This window comes from Hemiscyllium ocellatum, chromosome 37, assembly GCF_020745735.1.
Source record: "Hemiscyllium ocellatum isolate sHemOce1 chromosome 37, sHemOce1.pat.X.cur, whole genome shotgun sequence".
NCBI classification, from domain to species: domain Eukaryota; kingdom Metazoa; phylum Chordata; class Chondrichthyes; order Orectolobiformes; family Hemiscylliidae; genus Hemiscyllium; species Hemiscyllium ocellatum.
The window spans coordinates 13,676,473-13,696,224 of NC_083437.1; positions in this window are offsets into that span (position 1 = coordinate 13,676,473).

Sequence of the window (19,752 nt, forward strand, 5' to 3'; positions counted from 1 at the left end):
AGTTCATACTGAGGCCGGGAATTCGAATCCACGCTGAGGCTGGGAGTTCGAGTCCACGCTGAGGCCAGGAGTTCGAGTCCAAGCTGAGGCCGGGTGTTTGAGTCCACGCTGAGGCCGGGAGATCGAGTCCACACTGAGGCCAGGAGTTGGAGTCCACGCTGAGGCTGGGAGTAGAAGTCCATGCTGAGGCCAGGTGTTTGAGTTCACACTGAGGCCAGGTGTTGAGTCCACGCTGAGGTCGGGAATTCGAGTCCACGCTGAGGCTGGGACTTCGAGTCCACGCTGAGGCCGGGAATTCGAGTCCACGCTGAGACCGGGGGTTTGAGTTCATACTGAGGCCGGGAGTTTGAGTTCATACCGAGGCCGGGAGTTTGAGTCTACGTTGAGGCCAGGAGTTTGAGTCCACGTGAGGCCGGGAGTTCGAGTCCATGCTGAGGCTGGAAGTTCAAGTCCACACTGAGACTGGGAGTTTGAGTCCACGCTGAGACCGGGAATTCGAGTCGACGCTGAGGCCGGGAGTTTGAGTCCACGCTAAGGCCGGGAGTTCGGGTCCATGCTGAGGATGGGAGTTTGAGTCCATGCTGAGGCCGTGTGGTCCACAGTGAGGTCTGGAGTTCAAGTCCTATGTTGAGGCCTGGAGTTCAAGTCCACACTGAGACTGGGAGTTTGAGTCCACGCTGAGGCCGGGAATTCGAGTCCACGCTGAGGCCGGTTATTTGAGTCCACGCTGAGGCCTGGAGTTCAAGTCTATGCTGAGGACCGGAAGCCGAGTCCACGCTGAGGCCGGGAGTTCGCGTCCACACTGAGACTGGGAGTTTGAGTCCACGCTGAGGCCGGGAGTTCGGCCCCATGCTGAGGATGGGAGTTCCAGTCCATGCTGAGGCCGTGTGTTTGAGTCTACGCTGAGGCCTGGAGTTCAAGTCCACACTGAGACTGGGAGTTTGAGTTCATGCTGAGGCCGGGAATTCGAATTCACTCTGAGGCCGGGAGTTCGAGTCCATGCTGAGGCCGGGAGTTCGAGTCCACGCTGAGGCTGGGAATTCGAATCCACGCTGAGGCCAGGTGTTTGAGTCCACGTTGAGGCTGGGAATTCGTGTCCACGCAGAGGCCAGGAGTTCAGGTACACGCTGAGACTGGGAGTTCGAGTCCATGCTGAGGCCTGGAGTTCAAGTCCATGCTGAGGCCGGGAATTCAAATCCACGCTGAGGCCAGGAGTTCAAGTCCACACTGAGACTGGGAGTTTGAGTCCAGGCTGAGGCCGGGAATTCGAATCCACGCTGAGACCGGGAGTTTGAGTTCATACTGAGGCCGGGAGTTTGAGTCCATGCTGAGGCCGGGAATTCGAGTCCACGCTGAGGCCGGGAGTTTGAGTCCACGCTAAGGCCGGGAGTTTGAGTTCATGCTGAGGCAGGGAATTCAAATCCGCTCTGAAGCTGGGAGTTCGAGTCCATGCTGAGGCCGGGTGTTCGAGTCCACGCTGAGGCCGGGAATTCGAGTCCACGCTGAGGCCGGGAGTTCGAGTCCACGCTGAGGCCGGGAGTTTGAGTTCATACTGAGGCCGGGAGTTTGAGTCCACGCTGAGGCTGGGAATTCGAATCCACGCTGAGGCCAGGTGTTTGAGTCCACGTTGAGGCTGGGAATTCACGTCCACGCAGAGGCCAGGAGTTCAGGTACACACACTGAGACTGGGAGTTCGAGTCCATGCTGAGGCCTGGAGTTCAAGTCCACGCTGAGGCCGGGAATTCAAATCCACGCTGAGGCCAGGAGTTCAAGTCCACACTGAGACTGGGAGTTTGAGTCCAGGCTGAGGCCGGGAATTCGAATCCACGTTGAGGCCGGGAATTCGAGTCCACGCTGAGACCGGGAGTTTGAGTTCATACTGAGACCGGGAATTTGAGTCCACGCTGAGGCCGGGAGTTCGAGTCCTTGCTGAGTCCATGTGTTTGAGTCCGCGCTGAGGCCTGGAGTTCAAGTCCATGGTGAGACTGGGAGTTCGAGTCAACGCTGAGGCCGGGAGTTTGAGTTCATGCTGAGGCCGGGAATTCAAATCCGCTCTGAAGCTGGGAGTTCGAGTCCACGCTGAGGCCGGGTGTTTGAGTCCACGCTGAGGCCGGGTGTTTGAGTCCACGCTGAGGCCGGGAGTTCGAGTCCACGCTGAGGCCGGGAGTTCGAGTCCACGCTGAGGCCAGGAGTTCGAGTCCACGCTGAGGCAGGGAATTCGAGTCCACGCAGAGGCCATGAGTTCAAGTCCACACTGAGTCTGGCAGTTTGAGTCCATGCTGAGGCCGGGAGTAGAAGTCCACTCTGAGGCTGGGAATTTGAGTTCATGCTGAGGCCAGGAGTTCGAGTCCACGCAGAACCAGGAGTTCGAGTCCACGCTGAGGCTGGGAATTCGAGTCCACGCAGAGGCCATGAGTTCAAGTCCACACTGAGGCCGGGAGTTTGAGTCCACACTGAGGCCGGGAGTTCGAGTTCCACGCTGAGGCAGGGAGTTCGAGTTCCACGCTGAGGCCGGGAGTTCGAGTCCATGCTGAGACTGGCAGTTTGAGTCCACTCTGAGGCTGGGAATTTGAGTTCATGCTGAGGCCAGGAGTTCGAGTCCACGCTGAAGCCGGGAGTTTGAGTTATACTGAGGCCGGGAGTTTGAGTCCACGCTGAGGCTAGGAATTCGAATCCACGCTGAGGCCAGGTGTTTGAGTCCACGTTGAGGCTGGGAATTCGCGTCCACGCTGAGGCCAGGAGTTCCGGTACACACTGAGACTGGGAGTTCGAGTCCATGCTGAGGCCTGGAGTTCAAGTCCACGCTGAGGCCGGGAATTCAAATCCACGCTGAGGCCGGGAATTCAAATCCACGCTGAGGCCAGGAGTTCAAGTCCACACTGAGACTGGGAGTTTGAGTCCAGGCTGAGGCCGGGAATTCGAATCCACGCTGAGGCCGGGAATTCGAGTCCACGCTGAGACCGGGAGTTTGAGTTCATACTGAGGCCGGGAGTTTGGGTCCATGCTGAGGCCGGGAGTTCAAGTCCATGCTGAGGCTGGAAGTTCAAGTCCACACTGAGACTGGGAGTTCAAGTCCATGCTGAGGCTGGAAGTTCAAGTCCACACTGAGACTGGGAGTTTGAGTCCACGCTGAGGCCGGGAATTCGAGTCCACGCTGAGGCCGGGAGTTTGAGTCCACGCTGAGGCCTGGAGTTCAAGTCCATGGTGAGACTGGGAGTTCGAGTCAATGCTGAGGCCGGGAGTTTGAGTTCATGCTGAGGCCGGGAATTCAAATCCCCTCTGAAGCTGGGAGTTCGAGTCCATGCTGAGGCCGGGTGTTTGAGTCCACGCTGAGGCCGGGAGTTCGAGTCCACGCTGAGGCAGGGAATTCGAGTCCACGCAGAGGCCATGTGTTCAAGTCCACACTGAGGCCGGGAGTTTGAGTCCATGCTGAGTCTGGCAGTTTGTGTCCACGCTGAGGCCGGGAGTAGAAGTCCACGCTGAGGCAGGGAATTCGAGTCCACGCTGAGGCCGGGAGTTCGAGTCCACTCTGAGGCTGGGAATTTGAGTTCATGCTGAGGCCAGGAGTTCGAGTCCACGCTGAAACAGGAGTTCGAGTCCACGCTGAGACCGGGAATTCGAGTCCATGCAGAGGCCATGAGTTCAAGTCCATACTGAGGCCGGGAGTTCGAGTTCCACGCTGAGGCCGGGAGTTCGAGTCCATGCTGAGACTGGCAGTTTGAGTCCACTCTGAGGCTGGGAATTTGAGTTCATGCTGAGGCCGGGAGTTCGAGTCCAGGCTGAGGCCGGGTATTCAAATCTACGCTGAGGCCGGGAATTCGAGTCCACGCTGAGACCGGGAGTTTGAGTTCATACTGAGGCTGGGAGTTTAAGTCTACGTTGAGGCCAGGAGTTTGAGTCCATATGAGGCCGTGAGTTCAAGTCCATGCTGAGGCTGGAAGTTCAAGTCCACACTGAGACTGGGAGTTTGAGTCCATACTAAGGCCGGGAGTTCGGGTCCATGCTGAGGATGGGAGTTCGAGTCCATGCTGAGGTCATGTGTTTGAGTCCACACTGAGGCCTGGAGTTCAAGTCCACACTGAGACTGGGAGTTTGAGTTCATGCTGAGGCCGGGAATTCAAATCCGCTCTGAGTCTGGGAGTTTGAGTCCATGCTGAGGCCGGGTGTTTGAGTCCACGCTGAGGCCGGGAGTTCGAGTCCACACTGAGACTGGGAGTTTGAGTCCACGCTGAGGCCGGGAGTTTGAGTCCATGCTAAGGCCGGGAGTTCGGGTCCATGCTGAGTCTGGGAGTTTGAGTCCATGCTGAGGCCGGGTGTTTGAGTCCACGCTGAGGCCGGGAGTTCGAGTCCACACTGAGACTGGGAGTTTGAGTCCACGCTGAGGCCGGGAGTTTGAGTCCATGCTAAGGCCGGGAGTTCGGGTCCATGCTGAGTTTGGGAGTTCGAGTCCATGCTGAGGCCATGTGTTTGAGTCCACACTGAGGTCTGGAGTTCAAGTCCACACTGAGACTGGGAGTTTGAGTTCATGCTGAGGCCGGGAATTCGAATTCACTCTGAGTCTGGGAGTTTGAGTCCATGCTGAGGCCGGGTGTTTGAGTCCACGCTGAGGCCGGGAGTTCAAGTCCACACTGAGACTGGGAGTTCGAGTCCAGGCTGAGGCCGGGAATTCGAATCCATGCTGAGGCCGGTAGATCGAGTCCAGGTTGAGGCCGGGTGTTTGAGTCCACGCTGAGGCCTGGAGTTCAAGTCCATGCTGAGGCCGGGTGTTTGAGTCCACGCTAAGGCTGATAATTCGGGTCCACACTGAGTCCGGGAGTTTGAGTTCACATTGAGGCCGGGAGTTTGAGTCCGGGCTGAGGCCGGGTGTTTGAGTTCACGCTGAGTGCGGGAATTCGAGTCCAGGCTGAGGCCGGGTGTTTGAATCCACACTGAGGCCAGGAGTTTGAGTGTGGGAGTCGAGTTATGTTGAGGTCAGGAGTTCATATTAGATAGGCTCAACGCATGCCAGGCCATATGTAATTTTTGCAGCCCAGAGGAAACAATTTTTCATATTTATTTGGATAATTTTCTAATCCTTTTAAATTTTTTGTTCAGCCTCAGGCTTTTAATCTTTGAACAGCCTGTGTAGAAGCAGCAGGCAGAAGCAAGGACCTCTTTGGGCCTGCTCCTGGGCCTGGCCAGAGTGGTCATCAACAGGTCCAGGCAGTGGGCTGTGGAGGAGGTTGCAGCACTTGGCTGTATACCGCTCTTCTGAGGTTGCATCGGTGCTTGGATCTGTACATGGAGAAGGAACATGAGGAGTCCACTGGCATTGTGTAGATTTTCAGGAATGAATGTTCGCTGCAGGAGCTGGGCTGTGCCATCATTCCTGGTGGTGACATTTTAATTTGATTTTTATAAGTTCCCATTACAGTTCTGTAAGTTTCCTTCAATCGCTTCATTTTTGCTTTGTTACAGTGCAGTTTGTGCAGTTCTGAGCAAGCGTCATATCAGACCTAAAAGGTTCACTCTATTTCTCTTTCCAGCGATGCTGCCAGACCTATTGAGTTTCGCTGGCATTTTCTGTGTGTGTTCCAGTTTTCAAACATTTAGAGTGCAGGTGCATTTTGTTTTCATTTGAGGTAGAAAAGAGGACTAGTGACAGCAAGCAATCACAAGCAACCACTTGTTGGAAACCAGAAAAATGATCCTGACAGCGCTGGTACTGCAGAAATTAGTGTAAAGAGCCCAGTATCTGCAGCTGGCTAACAGTATATTGAAAGATGATATAGGAGACTGCTGGCCAATGATATTCTGTATGTATATTACAAAATAATTTAGATATGTGCATGGTTGGCCTGCATCTATCATTTTGAAACAATTCAATCAAGTGTGATCTTCACACTGCACCAATAAGAACTTCAGGAGCACAGCAATGAACTTGAATTAGGAAGATGAAAAATCACCTCACATTTCTTGAGGAAAACATCCCTGTGCATTCAGAGCCTGTTCTTCTGATTTTCTCTCCAACATTTTGTTCATCTATTACAAAGCAAAAGCTTATCACTCTGAAAGCTGCACTGTTCTTTTTCCAACAATCTCATTAATTTCAGGTCACTTTCATCACTCGAAGGTCGAATAATCATGAATCATGGGTTACATGGCTTGAGGACATATAGCATGGAGTGAATTAGATAACAGATAAAAATCAACAATAAATGATTTACAAGAAATATCCTGTGAATTTGTCCAGCTGAAGAACATGGGCACTAAGTGAAACATGTGAAATGGAAAAGGAAACATTTATTTTTTGCACAATGCTGTCCATTGAGGTGTTTCATTTATTTAAAACTACATGTGTAAAGCAGTTTAAGATTTTTTTTATCACAATGACCACACCAAAATGTCCACCTATACTAACCCCAGTTCCCTGCACTTGGCCCATATCCTTCTAAACCTTTCCTATCCACCTGATGAAGGAGCGGTGTTCTGAAAGCTAGTGCTTCCGATTAAACCTGTTGGACTATAACCTGGTGTTGTGTGATTTTTAGCTTTTTCCTATTCATGTATTTATCTTTTAAATGTTATGAATGTATCCAACTCAACCATTGGCAGCTCATTCCATATGTGTACCACCCTCTGTGTAAAAAAGTTGCCCCTCAGGTTCCCTTTTGTTCTTCCTCCTCTAACATTAAACTGATGCCCTCCAGTCCTCGATTCCCAAACCTTGAGAAAAAGACTCAAAGTATTCACCCAATCCATGTCTCTCATGGTCTTATACACTTCTATAAAACCCCCCTCAGTCTCCTACGCTCTAAAGAAAAGTCCTAGCTTGTCCAGGTTCTCCCTATAACTCAGACCACTGTGTCCTGGTGACATTTTTCTGCACTCTTTTCTATAATAAGGTGACCAAAACTGAGCACAATATTCAAAGTACGGCCTCACCAATGTCCTGTACAGCTGCAACATAACTTCCCAATGTGTATCCTCAATGCCCTGACTGGTGAAGGCCAGTGTGCCAAAAGCCTTCTTCACAAGGCGAAAGTGAGGACTGCAGATGTTAGAGATTATAATCAAGATTAGAGTGATGCTGGAAATCACAGCAGATCAGGCAGCATGTGTGGAGCAGGAAAATCGACGTTTCAGGCAAAAGCCTTTCATCAGGAGTGAGGCTGGGGGCCTCCAGGGTGGAGAGATAAATGGGAGGGAGTGGGGCTGGGGAGAAGGTAGCTGAGAGTGCAGTAGGTAGATGGATGTGGGGGTGAAGGTGATAGGTCGGAGAGGAAGGTGGAGCAGATGGGTGGGAAGGAAGATTGACAGGTGGGACAGGTCATGAGGATGGTGCTGAGCTGGAAGGTTGGAACTAGCCTCAATTTACCCCAGTTCCAACCTGTCAGTCTTCCTTCCCACCTATCTGCTCCACCCTCCTCTTTGACCTATCACCTTCACCCCCAACTCCATCCATCTCAGCTACCTGGTCCCCAGCCCCACATCCCTCCAATTATCTCTCCACCCCCGAGGCTCCCAACCTCATTCCTGATGAAGGACTTTTGCCAGAAATGTTGATTTTCCTGCTCCTCGGATGCTGCCTGACCTGCTGTGATTTTCCAGCACCACTCTAATCTTGACAGCCTTCTTCACTGCCCTGTCTACCAGTGACTCCATTTTCAGAGAACTGTGCACCTGAACTCCACAGTCCCTATGTTCCACTACACTCCCTAAGATCCTACCATTCACCATGAAACTCCTACTTTGATTTGACGTTTGTTACGAAATGGGGTAAACCCTCCTGTTTAATTTAAAGCCAGCAACACAGAAAAGACTTATTCCGTGCAGTAGTCTGTAAAAATTCGAGTGACCAAGAACTATTTAAAGTAAAAATTAATAACTTTATTTCTTAATATATAATAGAACAAAATTAACTAGCAACTGTTTACATTTCCTTTCTGCAACCTATAATTTACCTTCCCTTCTATAATACTAGTCCAAAAAAACTCCCAGTTGAGATTTACAGAAAAATTCACTTTTTACAACAAGCCAGCGATCGAATCTTTATCTTTATCTTCGTTGGTAGATTGGCTCTCCAGGTCGGTGTTGAGGTTTTTCTCTGTGCAAACTCCTTCTCTAGACAGGTACCTTTCAGAAAGTTCTGACTAACAGTCTACAGTTTTGGTCTGGTGGCAGTTCTCCTCTCAATTGTTAAATTTTCCCCAGTTTTATCACCACTATTGTGACCATCTCCCTCCTCCTCAAAAGTCTGAAGCTCAAGTCTAGATGATCTGGAACTCTATCTCAGTATCCAATCTATTTTAATCACTAAGATAATGATGTTATAATATGTCTGGAATTGTTGTACCAAACTGTAAGAAGTTGTGTCATTGGCTTTTAAGATTGTCAGTATACTCAATTCAAACTTGATTGGAATTTGGTATTTTTGGGGTACAATTTAAACTGATTGGCCTAATTTGAATCTGATTTTTCACTTCCAGGCAACCAGCTATCCCAGTAGCTGGAGCATATGTTACATTGTGTCTTACTGAGAACACTTCGTGCTGTCACTGTTAGCTTTTACTCACTTGTGAGTATATTACACCCACATCTTCATAACACTTTCAAAATGCAACACCTCACACTTATCTATATTAAACTCCATTTACCATTTCTCGGCCCACTTGCCCAGCTGATCAAGGTCCGGCTGCAATTTCTGATAACCTTCCTAACTATCCACAATACTGCCTACTTTAGTGTCATCTGCAAATGTACTAATCATGCCTTGGACGTTCTTATCCAAATCATTGATTATAGTTAACAATGGGGCCAGCACCACCTCAGAGGCATTCCATGAGTCATGGACCTCCTTCCATTATTATCGTCTGCTTCCTACCATCAAGTCAATTTATATCCAATTTGCCAGCTCCCCCTGGATTCCATGCAATCTAACCTTCCAGAGCAGCCTACAATGTGGACCCTTATCAAAGGCCTTACTGAAATCCATATAGACTATGTCTACCGCCCTGCCTCATCAACCTTTCTGGTCACTTCATCAAAGAACTCTAACAAATTTGTGAGTGATGATCTCCTATGCACAAAGCCATGCTGACTATTCCTAATCAAACCGAATATGACATAGTTCAGTGTGTCAGCTTGATTGTGATATTCTTTATCTCTTTCTCTGGTTTAAACTTAAACACAATTCACCAAATGTGGATTCAAGTTGACAACACTTGAACTGTTTTGAATTTGCTGATTCTTCTCATTGACCTGTATGGGGTAGGCTTTATGTGTAACAGCCTTTTAATGCAAGCTGCCCATTGTGAAAAAGAAAAGGCCTGGTTATATTAGTTCACAACCTCAGAATCTCCCAAAGTCCCTTATAGCCAATTCATTACTTTTGAAGTGTAATCACACAGGAAAAGCAGTAACAAATTGGCACACATTATTTCAGTAATTTCTTTTTAATGCTTACATTGTCTTTGCAATCGTTACCATCATTATCACCACTGTTGTGACCATCTCCCTCCTCCTCAAAAGTCTGAACCTCAAGTCTAGATGATCTGGAACTCTAACTCAATATCCAATTTGGTTTGTCTGATTTCATCACTAAGATAATGATGTCATAATAATATGTCTGGAATTGTTCTACTAAACTGTATGATGTTGTATGGATTTGTCTGCCCCACATCCCATGATATCCTGCTCAGTCTCACTTCTTGACTGGAATAAGATCAATATCCTTCTATTCCTCCTGAATGTGCCTTCAGGTATTCTCACAATGTAAGATCTCATTTAATCTGTTTTTCCGATAACTGTGATTTTGGACTTCCCATCTTTTAAGTAAACTTCTTGCCCTGGTTTTAGGATTTGTACGGTTTTCCCCACATCTACAATTGCACCATTACTGCTGTTTTGAGCTTTGATATTTTTCAGTTTGTTTTAGCTGTGGTCCTGAGTGGTTACATTTAGAGTCATAGAGATGTACAGCATGGAAACAGACCCTTCGGTCCCACTCATCCATGCCAACCAGATATCCCAACCCAATCTAGTCCCATCTGCCAGCACCCAGCCCATATCCTTCCAAACCCTTCCTATTCATATACCCATCCAGATGAGGCTCAGTGGTTAGCACTGCTGCTTCACAGCACCAGGATCCCAGGTTTGATTCCAGCCTTGGGTGACTATCTGTGTGGAGTTTGCACATTCTCCCCGTGTCTGCATGGGTTTCCTCTGGGTGCTCCGGTTTCATCCCACAGTCCAAAGATGTGCAGGTCAGGTGAATAGGCCAGGCTAAATTGCCCATAGTGTTATCTGCATCATTCAGAGGGAAATGAGTCTGGGTGGGTTACTCTTCGGAAGATTGATGTGGACTTGTTGGGCTGAAGGGCCTGTTTCCACACTGTTGGTAATCTAATCTAGATGTTGTGATCATACCAGCCTCCACCACTTCCTCTGGCAGCTCATTCCATACATGCACCATCTTCTATGTGAAAAGGTTGCCCCTTAGGTCTCTTTTATATCTTACCCCTCTCACCCTGAACCTATGCTCTCTAGTTCTGGACTCCACCACCCCAGGGAAGAGATTGTGTCTATTTATCCTATCCATTCAGTTTGAGGTTGCATTTTAAAATTAGCACATTACTTTTGTAACCTTCTTCCCACTAACAAATCAGCCAGAAAATATCCATTATTCAGTTGTATTGCTCTGTGTTTGAATGGCAATAATTCCCCTTCTGGATCATTGGCTTTATGCAAATAAACCACTCGACTTGCCTCTCCATTTTACTGAGACTGGATTGGAGAACTTGTCACCTGATTGATGCGTTTCTTGAGTGTGAACTTTCTGAAGCCTTTGTTCACAAATCGAGTTCTTCTCTCTATTACTAATTCTTCAGGTATAACATGTAGAATTTTTCAGTGTCTGACCACTGACTGTGCTATGGATAAATGAGGTCTTGTCGCTTGAACCCATCCAGAATAATGGTTGACTAGGAATAGATACATCTTCCCTTTGATGCCAAATACAATTAATGCTTCTCATTGTCTTTCTAGAAATCTTGAGGGAATCAATGGTTCTGTGTGCTCTTGGCTGTGTGAAATATGGGGCTGAAGCTTACCAGATATTTGCCAGTTGTTTTCAGTGAGTTTCTTTGAGGGTTACTCTCTGTCAAATATATTTAGCTTTCTTGCACTATCTTCCCAAACTTGCCTTGTTGCCTATGCATCATGCTTCGAGGTGCCCGCTCAACCAATTTTCCTGCTCGCTGTGTGCAGAATTGCTCATATTTGCCAGGATATACTGGAACCCTTGGTGCAATGCCATCTTTGAAGCCAAGAGTTAGACCTGGTGAAGCATTAGTGCTCTTGAGTTGCCTTTCACCAGAGTGGGGCAGCAACCACAAACAAATGTTCCTCAGGGCATATAGTTTACACAGCAGAAACCTCATTGCACATACAAGTCCTCCAATGCATTACATCGCCTTCCCATTCTATTTGAATTTCTCCCCTTTCACATTGTTAATTCCCTCCATTCCCAGCAATTATAACACGTTAATCCAATGACAGTGTGCAAATAAACTCTTGTTGCTCACTAGCATGAATTTCATCTTGCTGTTCAACACTTGACTGGAAATGAAGTTGTTTTGTTCTAGATGCTGAGAAGCTCCTTGCTGGCCACCACACAGTTTTCCCAAATTTAACCCACATTATTTAAGGGCTGGGATAGTTCCACCCATGATCCTGTGCTTCTTTCGAACATAGAGCATTACAGCATAGTACAGGCCCTTCGGCCCTCGATGTTGCGCTGACCTGTGGAACCAATCTGAAGCCCATCTAACCTACAGTATTCCATTCTCTTCCATATACCTATTCACCTTTTAATGACCTTTTAAATGCCCTTAAAGTTGGCGAGTCTACGACTGTTGCAGGCAGTGCATTCCATGCCCGTACTACTCTCTGAGTAAAGAAACTACCTCTGACATTTGTCCTGTATCTATCACCCCTCAATGTCCCCTTGTGCTAGGCATTATCATCGAGGAAAAAAAGCTCTCACTGTCCACCCGATCAAACTCTCTGATTATCTTAAATGTCTCAATTAAGTCACCCCTCAAACTTCTTTTCTCTAAGAAAACAGCCTCGAATCCCTCAGTCTTTCCTTGTAAGACATTCCCTAATACCAGGCAACATCCTTGTAAATCCTCTCTGAACCCTTTCCGAAGCTTTCACATCCTTCCTATAATGCAGTTACCAGAACTGTATGCACTACTCCAATGTGCCCACTCCAGAGTTTTGTACAGCTGCAGCATGATCTCACGTTTCCGAAACTCAGTCCCTCTACCAATTAAAGCTAACACACTGTACGTCTTCTTAACAGCCCTATCAACTTTTAAGGATCCATGTGCCTGGATACCAAGATCTCTCTGCTCGTCTCCACTGCCAAGAATCTTACCATTAGCCCAGTACTCTGCATTCCTATTGCCCCTTCCAAAGTGAATCATTTCAGACTTTTCTGCATTAAATTCCATTTTCCACCCCTCTCACCCCAGCTCTGTAGTTTCTCTATGTCTCTCTGTAACCTACAACATCCTTCATCACTATTCACAACTCTATCAACTTAATGTCATCCACAAATTTACTAACACATCCTTCTATGCCCTCATCCAGGTTACTTATAAAAATGACAAACAGCAGTGGACTCAAAACAGATCCTTGTGGTACCCCACTAATAACTGAACTCCAGGATGAATATATCCCATCAACCATCACCCTCTGCCTTCTTTCAGCTAGCCAATTTCTGATCCAAACCGCTAAATCACCCTTAATCCCATGCCTCCATATTTTGTGCAATAGTTTACCGTAGGGAACCTTATCTAATGCCTTACTGAAATCCATATACACCACATTGATGGCTTTACCCTCATCCACCTGTTTGGTCACCTTCTCAAAGAACTCAATAAGGTTTGTGAGGCAAGACCTACCCATCACAAACAATGTTGACTATCCTTAATCAACTTATGCCTTTCTAGATGATTATAAATCATATCTCTTTAAGCCTTTCCAACACTTCACCCACAACCGAAGTCAGGCTCACAGTTCTCTCATTACCAGAGTTGTCTTAGCTCCCCTTCTTGATCAAGGGAACAACATTTGCTATCCTGCTGCCTTCTGGCACTATTCTGTAGACAATGACAACATAAAGATCAAAGCCAAAGGCTCAGTAACCTCCTCCCTGGCTTTCCAGAGAATCCTAGGATAAATCCCATCTGGCCCAGGGTACTTATCTATTTTTACCCTTTCCAGAATTGTTAACACCTCCTCCTTTTGTACCTCAGTCCCATCTGTCTAATAGCCTGTATCTCATTAAAAATCACACAACACCAGGTTATAGTCCAACAGTTTAATTGGAAGCACACTAGCTTTTGAAGCGCTGCCCCTTCATCAGGTGGTTGCACCAGCTGATGAAGGAGCAGTGCTCCAAAGTTAGTGTGCTTCCAATTAAATCTGTTGGACTATAACCTGGTGTTGTGCGATTTTTCACTTTGTATACCCCAGTCCAACACCGACATTTCCAAATTAAGCCTGTATCGCAGTATTCTCTTTGACCATATTGTCTTCTTCTAGTGTGAATGCTGACGACAAATGTTCATTTAGTGCTTCCCCTATCTCCCCTGACTCCACGCACAACTTTCCGCTAATATTCTTACTCTCGTCATTCTTTTATTCCTATAGAATAAAAAATATCTATAGAAAGCCTTAGGGTTTCCTTGATCCTATTAGCCAACGACTTCTCATGTCCCCTCATGGCTCTTCTTAGCTCTCTCTTTAAGTCATTCCTGGCTAACTTGTAACTCTCAAGGGTCCTAACTAAGCCTTCTTCTTCCTCTATGTAAGAGATTCAACTTCCTTGGTGAACTACACTCCCGTCCTCAACAACTTCCTCCCTCCCTGACCAGTACAGACTTATCAAGAACCTGCAGTAGCTGGTCCTTGAATAAGCTCCACATTTCAACTGTGCCCATCCCCTGCAGTTTCCATCTCCACCTTATGCATCCTAAATCCTGCCTAATCGCATTGTAATTGCCTTTCCCCCAGCAATGACTCTTACCCTGCATTATATACCTGTCCCTTTCCATCACTAAAGTAAATATAACCGAATTGTGGTCACTATCACCAAAGTGCTCACCTACCTCCAAATCTAACACATGGCCGGGTTCATTACCAAATCTAATGTTGCCTTGCTCCTTGTTGGCCTGTCTACATACCATGTCAGGAAACCCTCCTGCACACATTGGACAAATATTTACACATCTAAAGTATTTGAAATTTAGTATTCTCAGTCAATATTTGGAAAGTTAAAGATTCCCCCATAACAACTACCCTGTCACTCTCGCTTCTATTGAGGATTGTCTTTGCTATCCTATCCCCTATATCTCTGGAACTATTCGGAGGCCTAGAGAAAACCCCTAACAGGGTAATCTCTCCTTTCCTGTTTCTAATCTCAGCCCATACTACCTCAGTAAACGAGACCTCAAATGTCCTTTCTGCAACTGTAATACTGTCCTTAACTAATAGTGCTACACTATTTTAACATTTTCTCTGTTCTTACTGAAACATCTAAATCCCAGCACCTGCAATACCTATTCCTGTCCCCACTCTACTTATGTCTCTGAAATGGCCACAACATCGAAATCCCAGGTACTAAGTTCACCCACCTTATTCCGGATGCTCCTGGCCTTGAAGCAGACACACTTCAAACCAACTTCTTGTTTGCCGACGCCTTCTTGCAATCTTGAAACCTTAGTTCTGCCTTCACTAATCTCAACTTCCCGTATACTCAAATTACAATTTCTGTTCCCATCCCCCTGCTGGATTAGTGTAAACCCACCCGAAGAGCATTAACAAACATCCCCCGGATATTGGTACCCCTCTGGTTCAGGCGAAGACCATCCTGTTTATAGAGGTCCCACCTACCCCAGAAAGAGCTCCAATTATCCAGGAATCCAAAACCTCCCTCCTGCGCCATCCCTGTAGCCACGTGTTCAACTTCTCTCTCTCCCTATTCTTTGCTTCGCTAGCACGTGGCACGGGCAACAAACCCGAAACAACATCTGTCTGTTCTAGCTCTAAGCTTCCACCTTAGCTCCCTGAATTTCTGCATTAAATCCTCATTTTTTTTTTCCTACCTATGTCTTTGGAGCCTATGTGGATCATGACTTGGGGCTGCTCCCCTTCCCCCTTAAGGATACCAAAAACACGATCAGAGACATCACAAACCCTGGCACCTGGGAGGCAACATACCAACCGTGAGTCTATCTCGTTCTCATAGAACGCCCTGTCTGTCCCCCCCTAACTATGGAGTCCCCAATGATGAATGCTCTGCTCCTCTTCCCCCTTCCCTTCTGAGTAACAGGGACAGACTTTGTGCCAGAGATCTATGCCCCACTGCTTACCCCTGGTAAGTTGATCCCCCCAACAGCATTCAAAACAGAATACTTGTTATTGAGGAGATCGGCCCCAGGGGATCCCCTCACCACTGACGGTTCCCTTTCCATCTCCTTATGGTAACACATCTCCCTCCTTCTTTTCCCTGAGGTGTGACTACCTCTCTGTAACTCCTCTCAATAACCCCCTCTGCCTCTCGAATGATCTGAAGTTCATCCAGCTCCAACTCCAGTTCCCTAATGTGGTTTTTGAAGGAGCTGGAGTTGGGTGCACTTCCCAGAGATGCAGTCAGCAGGGACACTACTGGTGACCCTTACCTCCCACATTGTGTGGAAGGGACATTCAACTGCCCTAACCTCTATTCCCATTATTCTGAATTCTCAACGAGACTACTGAAAAACTACAAAAGAAGACTAGTCACTTTACCAAACTGGTGTACAGAGAACGGTGGCTCAGTGGTTAGCACTGCTGCCTTACAGCACTAGGGTCCCAGGTTTGATCCCAGCCTTGGGTGACTGTCTGTGTGGAGTTTGCACATTCTCCTGTGTCTGTGTGGGTTTCCTCCCACAGTCCAAAGATGGGCAGGTGAATTGGCTATGCTAAATTGCCCATAGTGTTAGGTGCATCATTCAGAGGGGAAATAGATCTGGGTGGGTTGCTCTTTGGGTGGACTGGTTGGCATGAAGGGCCTGTTTCCACACTGTAGGGAATCAAAAACCTTTCATTTTGGTGGGAGACACTATATGAGTCATATTTTGGGTAAAGCAACCACCGAAATATAACACCTCACTTACCCAGCAATCCCACGTCTGCTCCTGCTCAGTATGCACTCCACATTTATATCTTTTACATCTTTTAAAATTTACCTTCCCATCGGGCCTCTGGTCCTCGCTGTCACTCCTCCCACTTCAACTACCGCTGAAAAAAATGAACTCCCGAGGAAAGCTTTCATATCTTTTAAAGTTGTTTTGGAATACTTTGGAAATGCTTGGCCATCTGCTGACTAATGCGCTCATGCTCTACACTTTGTGATGCCTGAGTGTTCCCGGTGTCGTCCTTGTCGGATTTCTCTTCTCATTGATTTTGGTGAAACTAATCAATGGTCATAAAATGAATCTTCAAATATTGGCAAGTGTTATTTTTGCTCTGGTGTCTTTTTGGATTATATTTCAATCAGCCTTCCAGCAGATTTGCCAGGCATGCGTCTGCCTCTAATCCTTGCACTTGTGTGGCCATTGTGTACTCCTTGTCAGATTTTTAAGCTGCTCAAATTTCTCTGTGTAGTTTTCCTCAATAGCAGAGAATGGGTTGGTTGTTGCCAAAGAATAAAACTCTACTCCGGCAAGAACATCCTTTTTTCACAATTGATCCAATGTTGCCTTTGGGAATGTATCTGCCCTTAGTTGAGCCTTACCTGGAACATAAACTAATGAGATTCAGTTATGTCATAGTGTAAGTCTGAATGTATGCATGCTTCAAGGCATTTTTGATAATACTTTCAATCCCAGTGATACTACTAAAGGTTTATGGTTTGTCTTGACACGGAGCTTCAGTCTCATGTAGTAGTCCATGAACCTCTCCCAAACCCATGTAACTGCTAATGCATCCATTTCTGTGGTTGCTCACCTCTGTTTATTCTCCATCAAAGTTCTTGATACAAAATGTAGAAGCTTTTATGGTGTTATTACCATTGTAATTAAAATCTGATTGAAGATTTGTAGCTCGGGTATCCGTTGTTGTGGTTCTGCTCGCCGAGCTGGAAGTTTTTGCTGCAAACGTTTCGTTCCCTGGCTAGGGAACATCATCAGTGCTGTTGGAGCCTCCTGTGAAGCGCTGCTTTGATGTTTCTTCCGGTATTTAATACCGGAAGAAACATCAAAGCAGCGCTTCACAGGAGGCTCCAACAGCACTGATGATGTTCCCTAGCCAGGGAACGAAACGTTTGCAGCAAAAACTTCCAGCTCGGCGAGCAGAACCACAACCATTGTAATTCCTCTGTTATGAACATTTTTATCAGGAGTAGGTCTCAACTAATTTCCCTCAACTTAAGCCAGAGAACAGCTACACTCGAGGATGTATTATTCAGATCCATGGAGTTCAACGATCCCTCCTTAAAAAGGGGAAAGGCCATGGGTGTCATCTTCTTCCAATAGTCAAAACTACAATTTCTTTTTAAGTGAAGCGGTAATTTTCCTACATATTGTAAATGTCTGGATGGAATTCCTCAGAAAATATTCCCCCACCAAGGGAATAAGAGTTTGGTTTGCTGAGCTTTTGTACAGAAGACTGCATGAGACATTGTAAATTTTCAGTAAATGTATAAATTTACTAAGAGAAAGCACATAATTTTGAAGATTGTGCATAGAAGTCACAAAGTCACAAAACTAAATAATATCCTGAAAAGTAAACTAGTTCTTATTTTTACAAGAACATTCAAACTTCATCATCTAATAATACATGTACAAGACTTGAAAATAAAGCAAGGATACCAACTGAACATCAAAGCAATGTCACTCTGAACCTTAAGACTGAGACCTATTGGTTTTCAGAATGCATCTGAAGTGGAGGTGACCAATACCAATGACTTGCCCTAATGAATTTGATTGTTTACGTTATGTGGAACTATTTATAACAATTAGTTTTGCTTAATAAAATGGTAAATGACAGATAGTTGTTAGCTCAATAATAGACCATCCCCAATCATTATCCCATACTAGGTGAGATGCACCCCACCCACCCAAAACCCTGCCCCATCCCATTGCAATTATTTACCCATTTAGTTTCCTAGAAATTATTTTTTTTAATGTGTCCTTGAAAACCTACAACTGAATAACAGTCATGTTGGCCAATTCCGTTTGGTTAAAGTATTGCATTTCACCACCATAATAAAATTTCATGCTTAATGTTCCTTCATCAGATTGTGGTTTTACTTATCTGGAATGTCATAGCATTTTAATGCTAGCTTTCATCCCCAAGATCCCCCAATTTAGTAGCTTGTAGGTTTGCATAATCTATATCACCAATTTCACTTTGTTGTGAATAGTGATCTCTGTCTTTAAAACAATGCAGTACACTGTAGGTTTTATTGAAAATTAACTTTAAAGATCAATTTTTGCACTCTTTTGGAAGAATGTACAGTTCCATCAGCTTCACTTGGATAAGGATTGTTTCTGGTCCTGTGGGCTATGTATCTGGAGAGATCAGACTGTATAAGCCTGGATTGAAATGCACCGAATGGCAATATTTTCAAAAGCCGCAGTCTGTTCCTGTCTCTCATACTATTGCAGGCTGTTTTTCAAATGGCTTTGTATGGACCCAGGCTAAGTTAGTGATAAAGGTTCCCATTTGATTCACTCTGCCTGAGGAGCACTGTACATCATTTATGCATTTTGGTGCTAGAAATTCATGCTGGTCTTCTTTGGATCTACCATGGTGTATTATTCTTGGATTATGTGTTCCCGAAATGTATATCATCATTCCAGAGAATTTACGTTTCTCAGTTAGGGTAAGACCTGCATTCTGTAGTGCCCTGAACACATCTTTGTCCCTATGGCTATGTTCCTTCTTAATTTTGCCATGCACTACGATATCATTCATGTGGCAAGCAGTTCCCTGCTTCTCATTTGGGATTCTAGACATTGTTATTTGGAAAATCTCTCATGTAGAAGAGATCCCAAATGGAATTTTGTTGAAGTGAAACTGATTGAATAGTGTCATAAGTGTGGTGGGCAATCTTAACTTGTGGTCTCACAGTATCTGTCAGAACACATTGTTTCTATCCAGATTTGTGAAAAGATTTTTTTTTGCCAAGCTATCATTAACAGACAAAATCAGACAGATTTCTCTTTTATCTCCTTTGTCTAAATGAGTGAGAATCACACACAATCTCAGCGTTCCATTTGTCTTGGCAACAACTATTAGCCCTGAGCAACATTGTGTTGGTTCTGTCAGTGCCGATATGACCCCTGCTTTCAATTGTGCTGACTATTGAGATTATATATTTCCCATCAAAGGTTCAGGAATTTCCTGGGAGTGTAGAGCAGATTGCTTGTATCTTGATGCAGAATACATGCATTTCTGATCAGTAATGATATATTCTAATTCTTCAGTATAAAGAGAGTCTCACAGACTGCCTTTCCTTCCAGCCGTTTGTAATTTAGATTAGATTAGATTACTTACAGTGTGGAAACAGGCCCTTCGGCCCAACAAGTCCACACCGACCCGCCGAAGCACAACCCACCCATACCCCTACATTTACCCCTTACCTAACACTACAGGCAATTTAGCATGGCCAATTCACCTGACCCGCACATCTTTGGACTGTGGAAGGAAACCGGA